We start from the raw sequence: 20,801 nt of genomic DNA, 5'->3' as shown, positions 1-20,801 counted from the left end.
TATCTCTATTAAAGTCCACTTTAATTGAAACTACATTTTCTTTAATCCCTGCCAGGAAAAAGTGGGAATAATGTTACAGACTGCAAGCGCCTACTTTTTATCTACATAACCTGTTTAGGAGCTAAGCCTACTTTCATTAAAAATTATTAGCCTCATAATGCAGTTTGTTTTTTCCTCGTCAAGAGTTCCATCTGGAGCCAATATTGTAGAATAGTCTAGAATACCAGAGGTTTGGTAAATCCCTGCATGTACTAACCTATCTTTGTTATTACTTTAAATAAAGCATTTTAAAATAAATAAATAAAATATATATGTTTAAAACAACAAGGTGTAAAAGATATACAGTATAGAAGGAGATGACATCTGAAGTTTTGCATTAAAGCAACTTTATTTTATAAAACAAAAAAGTATTTTAGCAACTAAATCTTAGAATAGACTTCAGTCCTCTCATTTAGAATCAACACTGAATTATATGAGAAAACAGCACAGATGTTGTTCAAACCACAAAAAAGTGTTTATGCAAATTTGGAATCAAGGATTAAGCAAAATAAATCATTATGGGTTATGGAGAGCCAATTTGAGAATTTTCAGAGCCCTTCCGTTACTCTGAGCTTTTCTTAAAGTATTGTTTTGAAAAACACAGGGGCATGTCAGATGTCCATCTATTTCGTTGGCTTTCCTGAAGCCATCTCTTCCAGTTGATTTCACATTTTATAATGCTAATTGTGGGTGTATGGTGTTCAGTTACTTCGCTGTCAGTTGGTTAGTATGTTTAAGGCATAGATTTAATGGAATTTGACATCTTATAGAAGTGATCCTGCTCTAAGTGTATTGGATATGTTGGCGGATTGTGTAACTCCCTTTTTGCCATATTAATGATCATTATTATTCAGACTCTCAGAGATAAAATAAAGTCTTTTCTTGATCACATCACTACATGGATATGAAAGAAATGACTTATGGGTGAGTTACCCCATTTTTTCCTGACCCTACTGCCTTTTAGTAGCATGTCAAAGCAGATTACAATTCTAACTGTTCTACAAGTCCATAAAAGAATAGAATGGGAAAAAAAAAATGTTTAGTCCCATAAATCTATATGAAAGTGAAAATAAGGAGCAAATAAAACACATTTTCTTGGAACACACTTCATATTTTAGCATTACTTCAAAATGTATGCAACATGACAGCATTGAAATTCATATTATTGTAATACCATCAGAAACATGAAAAAAAAACAAAATAAAAACAAACAAAAAGCCTTAAAAAATTCTTATAATGAATGTTTATATCTATTCTTGAACAATGTTCTGTACTATCGCCATAAATTTTGTTTTTATCATTTGTATTTTGTGAAATCATAAAAGAAAACTTGCAAGTTGTATTTAATCCAATGTGCCATTACACGTTTTTAATAAAATATTTTTCGTAAAGAATAAATACTCTAGTTCTTGGACTTCTAAAACACTGGACATCAAAAACATTATTTATATTTTTATATTATTTTAGTCGTATGCTGTAGCATATGTTTAATACTTAAGTGCTCCAATCAGCAAACCTCTAGATTTATTCCATTAAGCTCCCAGCAATATAGCTGCCACTCTTTGAAACAGAAAAAACATCACACCTCCATGATAGTTTAAGTTTTATGTATAAAGTATTATTTCAACATTTTTTACCCACTGAATATCTAAAGGCTGCAATGGCTTTTATACATACTAATTCAATGCTTGCCAATTAGAAATCTATGCTGAACAGAAGACGAGGAGCCTTTGGTCGCTGTCAATACATTGATTTTTTCTAACAAGCCAAGTAAGCCACGCTTGGAAGGCTTCCCTGCTATTATCAGGCCATAGAACCAGCATATGATGAAATACACCTTATTATGTTCCTCATTTGCATAGGAGTCATTACTATGATGACAAGCAATCCTTTCAGATAAATAAAAAAAAATAGAGTATTGTGTACAGTTCGCGAGACCCCATCTCCAGAAGGATATTGACATATTGGAAAGAGTTCAGATGAAGGGCTACTAAAATGGTAAATGGTCTTCAGCACAAAAATGATCAGGAAAGTCTCAATATGTATAGCTTGGCGGAAACAAGAGAGAGAGGATGCAATATGAATATTTAAATACTTAACGGTATTTAACAAAGTACAGGAGGGAAGTTTATATAAAAGGAGGAGAAATGTTAGGCCATACTATACAACTAGAAAGCCAGATGTCTTATAATGTAAGGAAGTTTTACTGAGAGTGTGGTAGATAAATGGAAAAGCCTCCCATCCGGTTTGGTAGAGGCTAATACAGGGAGGGAATTGAAACATGCATGAGGCATATGGCTCCTGAATCTAAGACAAGACCAAGTACTGATTAAGGTCTGAAGGGCAGACTAGATGGGCTGAATCGTTCTTATCTGCTGTCAAATTCTATGTTTACTATGTAGGATATTATGGGAGAGGGAAATACAATCACATGCTGAAGATTTCAAAACCATGAGTAAGAATTCTAAATTTACAGATACAGAATTTTACATGCTGGTATTGCGGTAACAGGACAATGCCTATCAATCAACTCTTCAACAGCTGGGAAGACTGACGCTTTACCCAGTAAATAAATCAGTGGTGTCAACAGAGGACAAAATGTTTGGCCAGTCTCTAGAGCTAGAGTACCATTCTTTCAACAACAACAAAAAAGTTTGGTTTATTCTTATTCTTGGGGTATTGTGAATTTGAACTGTATTATTTAGCAGATAACCTGGAAAATGGGAGTTCATAAATGGAATACTGAATTCAACTTTTCTAAAGCAAATTGATTTTTATTTTTTTTTAATCATTAGGGTTATATTTTTATTCTACAGGAAACAATGTATTTAATTGTTCTCACAAACTAAATATCAAGCATTGAAGCACAGGGGTCACATACTGTTTGAAGCTTGTACAGCTGCTAGAGTTTTGGAAGTAAAATTATTTGCTCACAGGATTTCTTGCATTAACATTAAATTAAACAATTAAGGTTATGAATCACTGGGAATCACTGGGAAACATCTTAAGCAACAGGTTGAAAACCAGCTATATTTCCACCCTATTTTGCACTGAAGTTCAATATTCCCTAGTATGGTTTATAATGAGGAAAAAGAAGAAGGAGAATAATATATTTTCCTGTCTTACCTACTGTATGCATACTAAATTGTTTATATTGATGCAGTTGCCACATATATTTCTTTATAAATTGCTTTTTTTGGTCTATTGTACCCTGAGAAAAAAATGGTACACCTGCACTGTTTGAATGCCAAATATGGGTGAAATTTTTAATTTTTTTTAAATGTAAAAATAAACAAACATTGCCCCTAGAAGTTTAAAAAAAAAATAAAAAAATATTTCAACAATATAGCACGATGTAAGGAAGTGGCCCTCCAAAGCTTACATAAAAATAAACATATGTTGTCTTAGCTTTCAGCAATGGCTGCCACTCATCTAAAAAATAAAAATAATTTGTGCAGTAATACTAAACATGGAGAAGAGATCATAACTGAACAAAAGCAAAGTAAATGACAAAGTTGAACATTCACCATCAAAGCTTTATAGAACTTTAACATAACTTAATTCATTAATTGAAACTATAGGTCTTTTATCAACCAGTGTAATTGTTTTGGAGATATTGCCTACTAATGTGTTTTACATGGCCCAATCGTTTTACCTTTCAAATATGAACCAAAAGCTAATAATTTTCTTCTTGTACAATTGCTTAATGCGGAAAACCTTGTATTTTCTTTCTAAGAAATAATATTAAATACATTTTTTAAATAAGTTTCTTATATTTGATGCAGCATTAAAAAAATAACACTTAAACATAAAAAAAATGATATTTTTGTATACTAGAACATATATGTCTAAAATGTTAATAGATTTACCAGTAATTTTATGCTTTCATGTAATTTACCATACACATGCATATTATATTACAATTGTAGCAGAAGCTACAGAATGGAATGAGATTAAACACATTACTTTCATAAACTCCATATAATTATATGCCTCGCAAAACTGTATTCAGTATGTTTGGCAGAAAAGAAATGAAAATATAGTGTTTGTGACTTTGCAAAATATCCAAGCAAGTGCTAATTATGTATGCCCTTGAAATGAATTCATTGGTTTGATCATGTTAAAAAAGTAGGTTATCAACAATATATTTCTTTTTTGCATCTTTTATATGATTCACATCTGGAGACATAGGCTTGCAAATGTTCTGTAATGCATTTAAACTCCAGAAATGATAAAACTGTAATTCTCTATAAAGAATAGGTAAACAGATTTTTGATTTTTTGATTAGCCTTTTCAGCCTTAATATCAAGCTACCAGTAGACCTTAGAAATTGTAGTATAACTAGGAGGAAAAACATTTGGATAAGATGATCAGTATTTTCAGTCTTCATATAATATGAATGTTCAACGAATAGTTTGTTTTCCTTTTAACGTTAACCATTTTTTTTACCTTGAAATTGCAGGTAAATGTTTGTGCCTGTTTTGTTGGCATTAAATGTAGAGACCAAATAATACTCCTTCCAACAGTTAATTCAGATCTGTGCAAATCTGGGTTTGTATACGTGCTAGAATTTTGGAATCATTACAATTTTATGATGCCATAGCTATGTAATAAATGTTTCAAGCAATGTCTTAATTAGTATAATGGAATGGTGGTTTTCTCCATGGAATGACCATTTTGAATATTAAACCACTTTACTATTTTAATGATTGTCAGAACATGATGGGAAGTTCTAGAACAAAGTGATATGTGGAGAAATCACAATGGCAACCAACGTATAGTACCGGATGACAGATCCCCACATGACCCATTACATCAGAGCTGCTGTTTTGTAATTCTAACTTAATCTATTTAAACTTTCTTTATATACCATATGTAGTTTAAAGAGAAAGATTAAACAATATTGCAGAACGCAATGATTAGTTATTTCTGAAAACACTTCGATGATATGAGTCAGTGGAGAACTTTCTGAAGAACAAAGACACCCACGCGGGATATACAACAACTTCACAAATATGATAATTAACAGTTTAACAAATATGTGTGGATGTGTAGTGTGATAAAGGATGCTGAGATTATTTAACATTTGCATAGATAAAGTAATCTTGATTTAACAATTCCACCAACGCGTCAAAAACATATGTAAAGCTGCATTTCATACTCATGTTATTGCTTAATACATACATACGTATACACACACACTTACATTTTATGAGTATTCCTGTTGCTACAGTTTGCGAGTTTAAACTCTACTATGCATATCTATGTCAAAGGCGTTGCCATCCTACTATTGTAAAAAAATGAAAATGGTGTTGTTTCCACTCTTTGACTTCGCTATACATTAGCGAGCGTAGTTTCTGCTTTAGGAGGAGCTTGACTGGTCCTGTATAAAGTATAGTTAAATCAGTAAGATCTCTTCAGTGCCCTCATCCATTGAACTCTGCATTATAGAGAACCACCTCGGCCCTTTTTGTTGGAATACCTTGGTAGTATTAGCACTTTCCTTTGAATAGTTAAGTCATGGAGTTGGAATCTCCACTCAATCTGATCATGAAAATTATATAAGTTAAAAAAGTCACAATTTTTCAGAAAATTGCTCCTTTTAGTGTATAAATAATGGATAGTGAAGTCACAAAACAAACACAAATGCTACCGCAAACTCCTTCTTTAGTGAAAAGTTCCAGAGAAACCAGAAAGAAACGTATAAGCTTCAGTATTAGCATCCCAAAGTAATAAAGTTGGTCACATAGAAGTATTCCTGAGACAGGGACACTGTCAAAAAAACAAAACATTGGGTTTTAAGGAGTTTTTAATCAGATTTAGGGGAGTTAAGGATGGACCTTTGCAGAACATATTTTTTACATATCTCTTGTAGGAACCTGTCTATTAATAATGGAGCGGACCTAAAAATGGTGGACACCATCAGCTCAGTGCCCTGGGTATAGTAGATCTGTGCCATCTGTTGAACTAGTGCCTATTCAGCTTGTCCACCGAGGATTCTGTCTTCTTACGACAACCCTTATAAGGTTACTGCTATTTTAAAAATGTTTCTCATGTGTCTCTCATTTCAATTGCACGTTTATATGGGTTTAAGTTAATAATTAACTGTAGGTCTTTTTAAATTTAAATGAAGTCCAAGGTTAAATGAAGTAGGCGAAATATTTACTTGAATAATTTTTGCATTGACAAAAACTGCTTGATCGAAAAAACACAGGAATGACCTTTCATCAAAGCTTTCATTTTTTTCCCTATGGCTCGTGTCATTTTTGGTCATAGTTAAAAGCATTTGGTTCCACATGATTAATACACATACATCTGGGTGTCAGGACGGAGATTAACAACAAGTTGTCCTATAAGCAAGAACAAAAGAAACTTCATAATTGTGTTTCATTTATCAAACCTTTATTACGCTTTTGTGTTAACTCTACTCTCCATTCTATGAGTAATAGCCTTTGTCCTGAACTTTATGTATTTTTCTGGAAGCAAAAGAATAAAAGAAGAAAAAAGATATTTGTCATCTATCAATGACTTCTTGAAAAAAAAAAATAACACACTGCAAGGAAAAACCTAGGCTACATATGGGACAGGCTAATTATATGTAATATGTAAATTATATGTAACTTTTTAGTTTGTCTTATTAAAAATGTCTTTTGTGAATGGAGTTAATTTTTCTGCATGTCATGCACTTGGAGCTACACTTATCAAGGGGAAACCAAGGTAATCCTTTGAATGAACCCTTTTTGTACCAGAATAATTCACAGGCTAGTTGTGGTTTCAACTCTTGACTTTACTACACATTATAAACGTCCTTCTAATGCAGGAAGAACTTGGTTGGCCCCGTCTAATGCAAAGTAAATCAGTGAATTTTCTTAAAAAGTCTCAACGCAGATGTTATTATGCATTATACAAGGGCAATCAGCCTCTTCTTCCAAGTGAATATCACAGATGCTTGCCCCTTTATCATGCATAATGAATCCAGTGAGTTGAAACCACAACTCCTCTTTTTAACACCTACTTTAGTGAATAAACCCCAAAGGCTTGAAGTGAGGTAAAAGCTGCATGTCCTCTTTCCATTTTATAACTGTTCAGTTTCTTACTTTAAGCAAACATATAAAGAATAGTCCTTGAAGTTCAAATCTTCCTTGTTAAAATAAAAACTTATTTTGTGAAATACTTTTGATGTAAGTTCACTCATAATTAATTCAACACTTCCCACTGCTTCCTAAAATTAAATTAAGTGTTAAAGAATTACTTGTTAAAATACACACAGACACACAAAGCACTTTTTTTCAAATTTAACAGCTTCATATTAAAGACATTAATAGTTTGAAGATCGCACACACACAGAGGTTGCTTGGGTCACCATGCTTGTTTGGCAGGTGCAGAATTACCCTAGGCGATGGCACCATGCACTCTAAGGGTGGTGAGAATTTGAGCGGCCATAGATATAAAATACAGATGTCGCATATTTGGCTACATGTTTTATTTGCCAAGAGGTTGAATATTGAAACCTTAAGCCAGCCCAAATTAACACTGATGTTACCCTAATTTGTGCAAAAAGTATCTCCACCTAGTTACTTAATGCAAATCTCTTTTGAGAAAGACTTGCTTAGAGGTGGGTAAGTTGGTCATAGAGCAGGACCCAGCTCATGCTTCAGAGCTAACTTATGAGCCGAGTTTACTAGCCCTTTTCAGGTTAAAGAGATACCGGGAAGATCTGCTGCCAAGGGAGGAATCTGGCTCCAGGGCACCCTGGTCCTGCTTGACATAGTCTTACACTATTGTGTATCTATATGAGTGATATGGTTGACATGATAAATATTATATAGTCTGTTTACAGTGCATCCTCTGCTTTGCCTCTTGAAGTGAGACATTAGGTGTTAATAAATCAGCAATTTCTTACTTTCTGATGGCAAGAGGGTTAAACACAGTATCTGAAAAAGTCTTATTCCAAAACAGCAGGGTAGAAACCATTTGTTACTTAATAGATCTATTCCCACTCAGAATGTTGCCTGATATAATTCGCTACATTACAGCTGGAGTTGCATTATCAGGAGAGTACCGTCTACTGCCTCTGCATTATTGAACGATCTTGGCCTCTCTGCAGTCGTCAAAAGACCTTTTAAACTCCAAAAGAATATTTTCTTTTACTAAACATCATTGATTTTGGCCCCAACACTTTTTGTTTTTCTCTTGGATAAAATTTTCTTATATACACGAAGTAGAAAGCTTTACTATAAATAAAATTGCAATTCTAAAACAGTATACGTAGAGCCCTTTAGAAGAATTTGCAGTGATCGCAAACTGCTGTTGTTCTGGTGTTGGGTATAAAGAAATGCCTGAAATCAGCAGGAAAGATTATTCATGATCTATTAAATCACTAGCTCTTTTGAGATCTGGCAATCTTAACCCATTGTTGCATGTTTCGATGACTGCCAAGATGCACCTTTTGGACCCTTATAAGTGTCTCAAAACAAACTCATTGAGGACACATACCTCCTATTGAGCAGTTAGAATGTAAATAATTGATGCATAAAGAATATGCAGGTAGGTAGGGATACTTGATTTTTCATTAACCACACATGCTTATGGAAAACATTCACTGCAGGGCATTAAAGAAGATGGCTCAGAGTGTAATAAGATATATATTGAACATTTAATAAAAGTTGGAAGAGTAGACTGCTCCTTTAAAGAAGCTAAAGCAGAAAATAAGTGTAATACAGTGAGTGTATACAAGTTATATATATATATATATATATAGATATATACATACTACCGTTCATAAGTTTGGTGTCACTTAGAAATGTCCTTTTTTTTTTTTTTATTTTAAAGAAAATCCAAGTTTAGGTTTTGATCATTAGAAAATAATTTTGTAATTATGTTAGAACTAGAAGTTTTCTCGTTTCTCATGAAAACAGTAACCACAGACTTTTGGACAGTAGTGTATGCACACACAAATATAGCAGTGGTTGACAGTTTTATTTATATTTGGACAATATAATTAAAGGTGCCTTAATAATGTATCTATTTGTACCTTGTTACATACAAGGCACCCATTGATGTCAATTAATCTTTAGGCTAGTTTATTGATACACATATGGATAGTCAGTTTATATTCTGCTACTTTCACAAGCATATATCAATCACACTTGTCAGCCTACGACAGGGTTAAACCTAGGTCATGTTAAGCAAAATGTTACCATTCATAGAAGTATAAAAATATACCACTGTGTCTAATGTGCTCCTCAGACAAATAACTATCACTACACAAGTAGATAAAACACATTTAGGGGATAGATGGCAGGAGAGTTGTGGTTTTAACTCCCTCAATTTAATATTAATTATGAAGGGCAATCACTAACAAGTGCATCCACTTAAAGGGCTGAGTTGGCCCTGTATACTGAATAATTCAATGGATGAGGAGGTTTTGCACAAATCTGGTTGATATAACTATACATTATGCAGGACAATCTACCTCTCCCTGGGACTGGGAAAGCTGAAAAACCACTCTCCTACCAACTCTTCTTTTAGTGAATAGACTCCATGGTGTATGACACTCTGTTCTCTTTCTTTAAGAGATAGACTTCTACTCAGGTGTAATAATGCAAATGCTGAACAGGGTAGAGCTGGCAAAAGGGTAGGGGGCTGCATTTGGGATACTTCCAGATATTTCTTGCAATTCCACATATGGCCACCAGGGGTAACAAAGACCTTACTGATCAGTATTATTTATTAATCTGCAAGTATGTGCATCAACTAAGGGAAACTAGGCATAAAACATCCAAAAAACAAAAACACAGAACAGTCATAAGAAAATATAACTCTTGTAGTCACCCCAAATAATTGGCTATATATATTGGAGGCTATGTCTATGTCTATGTCTCATGAGCAAACACTGAATAAAGTGCCAAATGTTGAAGAACATTCTAACTGTGCAACCACATTATCATTTTAACAACAAGTTTAGAGGTCACAATATATTTAATATTGTTTAATTATGTCCTAAATTATGGACCTAGAGTAACATTACCACATTTTTTCCAGGACACATATACATTTTATATGATCTTGGCCAGCACATTATTTTTCATGTATAAGCTCACTACTAATTCCATTCTGCAAGTTTGTGCATCCAACCTTCTACAGGATTGAACTTTATATGTGAAATGCATGTGTGTCATGGAAAATATGGCGGGTATGGCATCCTTAACCAACAGGAGTAGCATCATAACCAAATCAGGCATGAATATCCAAACATCTGCAGATGCTTTTGCAAGATGTGTAAAAAGGTAAGACATACAGTTGTTAATACCTTATAAAATGTGTGTATACATATTATATATATATATATATATATATATATATATATATATATATATATAGCCAATTCCTTCAGGAAAGCTCATTAGCAATCAAAGAAAATCATATTAAGAGCAGGAAGGAACTAACTGCGAAATTGATGGGTTTGCCATTAATCAGAATGACAAGCAAATCATTCATTTGCAATTCGCGGCAACCATCTGCCTTTTACAAAACGCTGTATTGATTAACCAGTGAGCTGAATGTGATGGGTGCAAATCTAGTATTAGAATTTTTTATAAACACATATGGAGTACAAAATATTTGGTTTTATTATTTTGTTTTACGGAGGTCTCAAACCTAATGGAAGAAAGAAATACCAATGCTTTTTATTTTTATTTCTTAAAAACAAGGCTTAAATGGCTAAATGGGATAAGTATTAAAGGGACAAAGGTACAACATTTTGAAGGTGACAGAGCAAGGAAATATAAAAACATTAATTTCTGGTCTGGTGTAGAAAGGAATCAATTCTATAACATACATCTTAAAAAAGGTACCAAGGGCATTTTATTAATATATTGATATATTATTAATATATATATATATATATATATATATATATATATATATATATATATATTTTAAAATGCATTCAGAAGGATAACACATTAATTGAACATCTCCTTGGTTAAAATTGTTTCTGGGGATTCCACCACAGCTTCCATAAATAACCCTAGAAAAAAAGCGTTGGCACAACAATCTTTATATATGCCAGGAGTTCCATCTTTCTCCAGCTTGTCTCTGTGACAGAGAGATTTATGGGGGTGCAGGATATATTATAGGGGATGTAGTCCAACAATGCTTGAAGGACTGAAATCAGGAAGCTCACAGAGGTTGGGAGTTGTTCAGTAAATGGTGATTTCACCATTGGGACCCAATGAGTTTGACTAGAGCTACACCAAAAGTTTAGTGTAAGGTGTTTGTGAATATGTCCTCTTTGTGTAAACCAAAAGTCTTGTGAGCTTACAACATTTTGATCATACAATTTTATACATAAAATATATTCAATGAAACATATTGCAACTTTGATGTTCAAATAAAAAGACATTCATTTGATTTAGTCACCCATAGCCTAATCCACTGATTGTTTTCATTTCATGTTAGTGTCAAATTTGGGTTTATCAGCCTATATACATTTTCTAGAAAAAAATATAAATGATGCATTTATCATTTCCCATCCCTCTAGTTGATGTTCCCATTTATACACTTACTTCTTGTTTTTGCACGAGTTCATGGCTTTTTGCAATCATGGAGACTTGGTGTGTGAGAAACAGATGAAGCACAAGACCTGCTGAATGGCCAAACCTCAGTGGGATCTGGTAATAACGAAGGCCTGAACTGGCATCTGCGGTGCACGAGCTTGGGGTGTAAAAGCACATGGGGAAAAAAATAATTACATTTTCAAGAAATGAACAATTTAGCGATGCTTATCTCTCAGGAACATCAGGATAACATTCATTTCATGAAGAGTGGAAAAGTGGAGGTTCATAGTCCAAGAACAAATTAAGAGGATAGCCACTCAAGTTGTTTTTTACAATTGGTAAAGATCAAATGTTTTAAGTCTTTCAAAAAGTTTCACAACTGTAAAGCTTGTGCACGGTTGATGTTCTCATTGTAGGGCTATTTCTGGTTGGAGGCTCTTTAAGTGAGTTGTGATTTACTTTAACTAGGGTAATGAGGTCATTTATATTGATAACTGAGAGGCTTTAATTGCTTGGTTGAGGGTAATTTCTTGGGTATAGGGTATTAATCGTCCTAGGAGCTAGGCACACTGTATGAAAAAATAAAATATTAAAAGTTTAATTTAGCTAGCAATATGTTTATAGCATTTTACACACCATAAAGTATATAATAGGTGCAATTTTTATTCACAGAACAAGCTAAACCACCCAACAATCACAAAACACCATCCCTGTTCCAAGGTGTAGGGGTCCCTGAAAACTGGTCAAACATTTTGTAGGTTGGAGCACTTTTCATACTTGGAAACAATCTGCATATCGTTCTTTTGATAATGTCTGTGGCAAATAATGTCAAGATGTATTGACCTCAATAGCACCTGGAGTTTACAAAGCTTTCTGTGAGGCATTGCCAACGTAACATTAGCACAGTATGTTTCATTTCAATATGATTTATATAAACACACACACACATTACAAAAAATACACAATAATACATAATAAAAAAAAATTTTACACAGCCCTGCACAATAACAATATAAAAAAATAAAAAGGAAAAAAATAAGAGGTTATTGATACAGCTATAGTGACATTGCCGAAAATGCTGTTAATTTTACATACAGAAATCGGATATGGGTTAATGTATAATAAAATAAATATTAATGGTTGTTTATAACTTTATTCTCAGGACATTTATTGGGGTTAATGTAGGTATGGAACGAACCAAGGTAGTGTCAAGGTAGCTGGGCTTGTTGTGCAGTGCAAACATACTACGGATACGAAGGTGCATTTCGCTTGGCTACGCTTCATGCTCTCCCATCTACCAATGGACCAAGCATGCAGGGACACGAGTAACTTTTTATGAACCCCATGAAAATAAAAGATTTTTGACAACCCATCCTTTACACAAGATAGTGATTTTGTTTTACACCAATATAACATAGGTTGTATTATCAGTATATTATTTTGCTATAATGTTGGCATACCTGCATAGATCATCCTTGGAAATTACGGAAGGTCCTCACTGGCTTCTTATTCTACTTGTACATGTTGCATTAACTCCACAAGCAAAGGATATGGCTTGAATTTCAACTCCAAACTAATTTATGGGATATCAGGCCCTACTCTAACCAAGCAGATGTGTACATAGCATCAAATGAGCAGATCAGAGGAACGCAGAACTGTAAGAAATATTCAAAGGGAAGCCATCCCTCACTAAATATTCCTGATTATCTTAATTTAGTATTTTGGCAGCCTATAAAGTGATGTATCATTTTGTTTTTAAAATATAAAAACAATTTTTTCCACAATACAAGCCCCCCTCAAAAGAAGAAGAAAAAAAACAAAAAAACACATCCAGCGTATGGTAACAAAAGTAAAGAATCAATCTTCCTAACAGTTGCTCACAGTTTTTTTTTTATTGAAAGCTTTTAGTCTCCTATGCATCTGTGTGCAACCTTTATTCTGGTTTCCTGCTCAAAGAGACTAGTTTTATCTAAAAGGTCAATTCATTCAGCAGGGCACCCGGTAGAATTGAATATAATTATCCCAGTCTTTGCCGTGTAGAATTCATGCTTCAATTCATTCACAAAATAGAATGCAGAATAATTAACTCAGAGCCTTCGCAATCCCCCATTGAAAATGCTTCAGGTATCATTCGGCCTCAGTCACAAAAGAAGATTTTCATTTAAGGACATTGTACGTATTAACCCTATTCAGCATCCAATTACTCTGAATAAGTGAATTGTCTGTTTCAGGAATGTAATTTGAAAATGTTGTCATGCAATCTTGAAGCAAAAGGGGTCTTTTTTCATTAATCTAACTCTCATTTAAGGAGAAAGCCTGTAGGTTATTTCAAATCCATTAGTTTTAAATACAGGTGATTACAATTCTCTTGCACATAAGACAACAGAAATGTCTATCAGAAATGACTGTGAAGTTTTTAATAATGGTGACAAAAGGGGGTTGATGAGTTTGTGACCTGTTCAATAATGTACACAATTCAATTTGGATCTTGACAAGAAGTTAATATGAGTCAATAGTATAAATATGTGCAAAGGTTTAACAATTCATGTATTTCAAGGCAGCTGATGAAAGTGCATCTGAACATCTTTAAAAGGCAGAGGGGGATTTATTTAAAAGAGAAAGTATTATGAAATATCACTAAAATTAAGAATATGTACTTCAAAGTCTATGAATGTGTGGACTTCCTTCTACATAAGATTTATTGCAATTTTTGAACTTTGAGACAAATCTTTCAATCAAAAAGTGGCCCTGTGTTACTTTCCAAGCCGTGTCCGGATGTTCAATACATTTTTCATAATTTTTACTTTGTTTTTTTGGACACCATATCATCAGCTTTGTCTTAAAGTAGCTCCTAATTTAAAACATCTTTTTAAGTCTAATGTTAGTGCTCTCTTAACGTTTTTCCTTTATTGGAATTTATTATGATGAAGTTTATTCTTCTTTGTTACAGTTTATTGACACTGCCACAAATGGATAGAGTCTTTGAGACTTGTGATGAAAAAAACTTCCAACATATCTGATGTGGTTAAAACCATGGATATGGAATTGGAACCGCTCCTCATCTTCTCAACACCCAATAACTTTTCCACATTTCTTCTTTTTTGTTTTTCTTACAAATCTAATTGTGCATATTAACCTTTGTCAATGTATACAATTTGGCTTTTGATTACATGCCATTATATATGCATAAGAAGAGGAACCAACACTGCAAGTTGTGCAAATTTCAGGAAAAGACTCAAGTTTTAAATGGCAAGGAACGTCAGGTATTATCCAATGCTCCACTGTAGCGTTTCAAACCTTCTTTTGTTTTGCAAGGCAACAAAAACTTGCTGTAAACAATATCCCTACTTGTAGAGAATTTCATCTTGTTTTATCAGATAAAAAAAACCTTTAAATTTAGGAGAGTCACAAACATTGAGTGCTTTTCATTACTTTGTACGGACCTCCGTGAACAGAAAATGATTTAAACCCCCCTGAATAAATGAATGTGTAATTTTTGAAAATGTCTGATATATTGCCCACATGTTTAAAAATGTAGGTGAGCGATGTATTAAGCTGATTATTAAAGAAACCTGCTCAGTGCCCTAGGATATCTCCAATGAGAGCACATGGGGTAAATTTATTTTTGAGCACAAACCAAGAAAACTCAATGTAGAAATCAATCAGCCATTAACCCTTTCAGTGTGACTTTGGCCAACTGTAATAACCTTTGTTGTACCCCAACCAGTCTCCCAGTCAAGGAAAATACCGTCCAATGGTATGGCCTTTTAGAGAAGATCAAGAGTAGTTCCCATGAGAGAGGGAAACACTTGGTCCTTTGGTGTTGATGATGGGAAGGCTTTGAATCCAAAGGTCTTCATGGAGACCTCCAGTCACGTCCACTGAGGAGCTTAACATGTAATTTTTGTGGGTGTTGCACAAAATATCTTTCACTGTCCTAGGTTGGTAAGCTCATCAATCAGCACCAACAGACCCTTCATGCACTTTTTTTTTTTATTATCCTTTACTGCCCAAGCCTATAGGCTGGGGCTGGGTATGGCTCTAATTTTTATTCACAATTTTACATACACTTTTTGAGCACGTGTGGTTTTTGATATTGAATGCACTGATGGTTCCCTGATGACCTGATTTTTGGTGGAGAGTATGACTGAGCCTTTTTGCTGCCACTTCTTAAAGACTTCATTTGATCAGGAGTGCAGCCCCACAACAGCGAAGTATACAAACATATATACATACATACAAACATATATATATATATATATATACACACACACACACACACACACACACAGATACTATAGAGCACAGACCTGCTTTCACATCGAGCCTGAAGAATACCTCTGATTCAGCACAGCTTAGTCAATAAATCATCAATGCTCTTTGACTGATGTGTATGTGATCAATGAGACTAAAAGTTTAACCCCTTTTACCTGCTAGGGTTTATAAAAAAGTAAATAGCTTCCTGGGTTTCTATGCTGCCCTACTCTATCTTACAGGCAACAACATATGAAAACCAGGTATTTTTGGCTGACTGCTTCAGACAAGGTTGTTAACCAAAGCTTTCTTTAATTCTATGTTTAGCTTAAGGGTTAAAATAAATAAAAATACTCAAAACTTGCTATAAACAGAAAAGAGGTTTAATTTGTCCTTTGTAGTGCTTGCTTGTAGGCAAAGCATTTTACATGATACATACCTATGGTAAGATCTGAAAACAATAACCAAAGCACCTCTGTGTCTTGGCTTGAGGCAAGACATAAGCTAAAACAATTTACTGACCATATTGTCTCAGCTGTGGTCAAATATAGCTACCCAAGGAGAAAACTCTTTTAGGTGTTGAGGACTGGCACAGAGAAAGTCTGATATCATCTATGTTATTGATATGTTAGGCATGGGATTATTCACCTTCCTTTCATGCGACAGTTCTAATATTGATCGCAAGGTACTTGGTTTACCTTGAGGTTTAGCATCAATTGTTGCGTCTGTGGGGACCGCTGTACAATAAGAATTATATGTCGATTTTTTGCTTGAGCTGTGGTAATCTATGGGTTGCTTGATTGACAATTCTAGTGAACAAGACCCCATGATACTGTTTGCGTTCATTGTGCCTCTGCCTAATGTAAAGTTGATCTGTATTTATCACACATAACTCACTTAACATCATAGTTACCTATGTTTCACACCATACTCCATCCAATTTTGCACATGTTCTACCAACTTCCCATCTTTGTCCTAAATTAGACGGAAAGTTTTTTTTTCCTTTTTAAAAATTGTGTATTGAGATGCCCCATTAAGTGCCTACTTATAAACTGTATTTGTTTTAAATGCAACACACTTTTCTCAGCTGAAATTACTTTAACGAATGAAAAATATTTCATGAAAGAAAAAAAAAAAACCAGACATTTGCAGAGGGCAAAAGTGAAAAATCACTTTGGCTAATGGAAACTAGAAAGTACATATGTCCCCTTATTATGTCAACAAGAAAATCAGATTTGGTGGCCAGGGGATAATAGCTTTCTTAGATTGGTGCATTAAAAACTGTAAAACAATGAATTGCTAATGAAATAGATATGTGTAAGTAAGAAGTATGAGAACATAAGAGAATCTAATGGGACATATATCAAAGTAAAAGTAAAGACTGAAGAGTATTTCTTCTGTAGTACAGGTATTGATTGATTATTAAAAATTTAAGGGATGACCCCTAAGTTTACAAGATTTGATAAAGTAACCATTACTTTTAATGATTCCCTAAATAACTCCCTAATATTCTAAGGTATTAAGCTGTCTTGTACAGCGGGCAATTACTTTCAAGGGATCCATGTATAAAGTGGATATAGAGGCAAAAGGTGATAATTGTTAACCTTATTTGCATGTGCCTACCCAGAACCCCTTGTGGTTGTGGAAGCACCATGAGATTTCTGAGGGAAAAACAAGCCTTCAGGCTTGTCTGGTGTCTGTAGATGAGTGTTTAATAATACTTCTACTACCCCTTAAGGTATTCAACACAATCTCACTCAATTTAAATATTATTTAAATAATATTTAAATCATATATGGTTGTCTGCACAAGGGTATCAGTGGAATAACCAGTGAAAAGCCTTGCTCTAAGAGCACATTTTTACTGTTGTTTTCTGGCTGAAACACTGTTGAAGTAGAGGGGACCTAGTGGAATATATTAAAAGTGTAGCAAGTTGGGATTTTTTACAAGAATTGGCATTAGCATGTCAGTTGCAAGTGGTAAGGATCTCTGGGATAAGCTAGTTAAGGGTTAATCATTTTAAAATGTCACCATTTCTGCTGATTCACAATTTTGTATTGTGCTTAAAAGGCGGATGCTTGAGTTTTGTCAACGGTTATTTCAAAGAGAAGGTAAGAGAGGAATAAAAATAAATAAATATACCCTTTCACAGAGACTAAGTGACAAGAGAACTAAAAGAAAAGGGTGAAAGATGAAAAGCAAAGAGAGAGAGAGAGAGAGGAATCTCTTATCTTGCAGGAAACTATCTCATAAACAATCTCTGTTCTGGACATTAAAAGCCTTGTTAAACACAAAACAAATAAAGCACTGTTTTCTCTACATATTGCCCCTTTTTGGATGGAATACGTTTTCCCGTAACAAGATTACGGTCCCAGAACTACACAAGAACACACTTCTTCTGGCTCAGCTCTGTTTCAGTCAAGCTACAGAGGGGTTTAAACATGACACCTTGCCGCAGGCCCATCAAGTTACTTAAAGGACTTTAAATCCAAGCAGGTAATAAGTTTCACCTGATGTGTGGCCTTCTTCAAATGAAGGGACTTTTCATTTGCAAATTGACTTGGGACTATCAGTTTACTCTCCAGGGAGAAACTTTCTCTGTTGGCATAATATGTTATTATTGTTTGCACTTTTAATTGAAATGTAAATTCTAGGAACGTCCTGACCCAGTTGAAGCTCTGGAGAAGGGCAAAATTCTCATTTTCCTGCTAGCAAAAGGTCTGCAGTCTCATTATTGATGACTGCGATTTGGAGGTTCATTAAAGAAACAGTCTGTGTCTTACACAATAGAGAATTTCAAAAAGGTTAAAAAGTTTTATTTTAAGTAACGGTCATTATCTAGCAGAGGGTTGTAGTGTGGAAATGACATGTTATATATATATATATATATATATATATATATATATATATATATATATATATATATATATAATATATGTCAGAATACAGGATATTTAAGTAATCAAATAACAATTTTGTCATCTGTAAAAAGGTAATTTTAAGAGATGAAAAATGCAGATTATGCATGAAATCTACAGATTCAATACCTTGGACCGATCTGGCCGGTGTATCATAAAAATTCTATTTTAAAAAGTTTGAGCATATGAAAGTCCAAGTTAAGCCAGCAACGTAATGTTAATAAAGCATCACATATTACTTCCTATGTATCCTTTTAATCAAACTTAAACCTAGAGCTTTCTTGGATTAGTACCCTCTGAGTTTATAATCATATTTTGAGGAAAAAAAAAAGCCGGCATCTCATACGCTGAAAAAGATGGTTGGTATCCTGCTCAGTTCAAGGGCAAGAAACTTGGCTGTAAGAATATGGGGAATCCACATCTCATTGTTCATTTCAATGAGCTTGCAACTTAATAGTGGAAGTTACTCCTGATCACCTCCGAGGGAACCATTAAGAAGTTAGGTGAAATCCCTCGCAAAGTCAACTATAGTAAAGTGATCAATGATCTCCCTTTTGATCGGCCCATTGAACAGTGGAAATACTATTAAGAGGACAAGGGGCTGCCACCTTCTTGGACCTGCCACCCTAAACCAGAATACACCAGCGACTAGTAGTCACATACTGAAAGCTCGCAAGGACTGTTCCAAAAACATACTTAAAATATGAGAAATGCTGCATTGTTTCCTCTCATCCCGCTAGCCTTTAATCTTGCTATGCCTCTCCAAATGTAGCTGGATAAATGTTTCATGTATAAATAACATTTTGATACATGAAAATAATTAGTTTCTACGCTATGAGTGGGTCAGAAAATAAAACAATGATTATGTTTCTGACTGAATGTCAGGTGTTTCCTGATGGGAAAGATTTTAGCTCTATTTTAGGCAAATGCTAATTAAAAGGGACTTGAGGTTTTCAATAGAGAGAACTTTTTTGGACAATCGCCAAAGACGGTGACTTTAAAGAAGAAAAAAAAACCCCAAGCTTTAATTGATCTATCTGCTTCTATGATGTGCAATTTCTTCAAAAGTATACAATATAATGTTAAGCAACCTCTTTAGTTCCATTAGTGTGCAATTCATTGATTATCTATTAAATAATTAAAGGGTAAGGCTGAAACACTAAACTGTTGACTGGCAAGCATACCCTTATTCGATATGTAAAATATATATATATATATATATATATATATATATATATATAAGGGTTTTACTTTAAGTATCCACAAAGATGCTCAGTGTTGCTCTTGTTATGTATGCATACGTGATCCTCTTAGGTCACGTACTGCCTTAGCTATACAAGCAAATTACTGAAATGGACACGTCATATACCTTTTTTTCTCATAAGATATGAGTTGTTGTGGGCTTAGGGTCCCACAGCTGTTGTCCCATGGAACCCCTTTACAGCAAATGAAGGTGGAGGTCTGTGAGACTGCTATCACCATCTCTCCGAGAGGGCTTCTCTGTGGTCTGCCCATTACTTGATGATTTGCCAGGATATGGTATAATATGCCAGAACATGGCATCAGACAGCAATGGAAAACTATGGAAACTCCATCACATTGCCACAGGTACGGCATGACTGGGGGATGCTTTAATGGTGGCTGTTGCCCACGCCCCAATATTATTAAAGATTCCTTAGATTATTTTCTATGGTCTATGTATGCAATGTAAACCATGTTTAGATTACAAAGTAAATTCAATCCATATGGTAGAAATAAAATGCCAGTCATTACACAACAGAATGCACAGTTGTCATCAAATAGTTACAACCAACAGATCAAACAGACAATACAACCATAAATTCTGAAAAGAAAAGCCAATAGAGACCGCGCTACATAGTGCTTTTAGCAGTTACCATGATTGCACATTACTATACATACCTTTCAATGTTTAATGATTTTTTTTCCCAGTGAATATCTGAAGTGAAAATCAGTTGCCGATGTTTATGCATTTTGTTTGTATATCCTCATCAATCAGTGTCCTTCACTC

This window comes from Sceloporus occidentalis, unplaced genomic scaffold, assembly GCF_023333645.1.
Source record: "Sceloporus occidentalis isolate IW3139 unplaced genomic scaffold, rSceOcc1.0.p SCAF_32, whole genome shotgun sequence".
NCBI lineage: Eukaryota > Metazoa > Chordata > Lepidosauria > Squamata > Phrynosomatidae > Sceloporus > Sceloporus occidentalis.
The sequence above is the reverse complement of the archived record's forward strand: the minus strand, read 5'-3'. Positions refer to the sequence as shown.